The sequence below is a fragment of the Physeter macrocephalus genome, unplaced genomic scaffold (genome assembly GCF_002837175.3).
Source record: "Physeter macrocephalus isolate SW-GA unplaced genomic scaffold, ASM283717v5 random_883, whole genome shotgun sequence".
NCBI lineage: Eukaryota > Metazoa > Chordata > Mammalia > Artiodactyla > Physeteridae > Physeter > Physeter macrocephalus.
In genome coordinates, this window is record NW_021146169.1 from 21,682 (window position 1) to 22,555 (window position 874).

The window sequence follows — 874 nt, forward strand, 5'->3', positions numbered from 1 at the left end:
ACGGAGCCTGTGCTCCACAACGGGAGAGGCCACAACAGTGAGAGGCCCGCGAACCGCAAAAAAAAAAAAAAAAAAAAAAAGAGAGAATCATGCCTCTACAACTGGGCAACCAAGTGGTTGATGAGGGGAATCTTCTCCGGATAGAAATATACCCAGCTAATAAGTGAAAAAAGAACAACAGAATTCACCATTTTTTGAAGCCTCAACTGAATTAATGGATGTAGGTATGAATTATTAGTGACTGCTAATATCACAGAAAGAGACAATTATACCTTTCCATGGAAGAACACATCATCACCTATGAAACTGTCTTGCCAAAACAAAACAAACATTTAGGAGACAACTGCAAATTTGAGCACTCACTAGGCATTTAATATTAAAAAATGATATTAAAGAATAAAAGTCCTATATTTTAAATATACATACCAAAAACGTATAGGTGTATTTACATGTTGTCTCGGAGCTGCTTCAAGATAATATGGAAGGGCTTCCCTGGTGGCGCAGTGGTTGCGCGTCCACCTGCCGATGCAGGGGAACCGGGTTCGCCCCGGTCTGGGAGGAGATCCCGCATGCCGCGGAGCGGCTGGGCCCGTGAGCCATGGCCGCTGAGCCTGCGCGTCCGGAGCCTGTGCTCCGCAACGGGAGAGGCCACAACAGAGGGAGGCCCGCATAAAAAAAGTACAATTATAATTCAAGTTCTTTGTAAGAAGTCAAATTTTACAAGATTAAAGGAAAAGATAATATTTTACCACTTGCCATCCTTTCCCACTCCCTGAAAAGACCAGCATAATGTGTAGCTTTCTCATTTTATCCAGGTGTTCCTTATATCTGGAACATCATGCTTCTCACTGTAGAAAAACAGATTTAGCTGTCA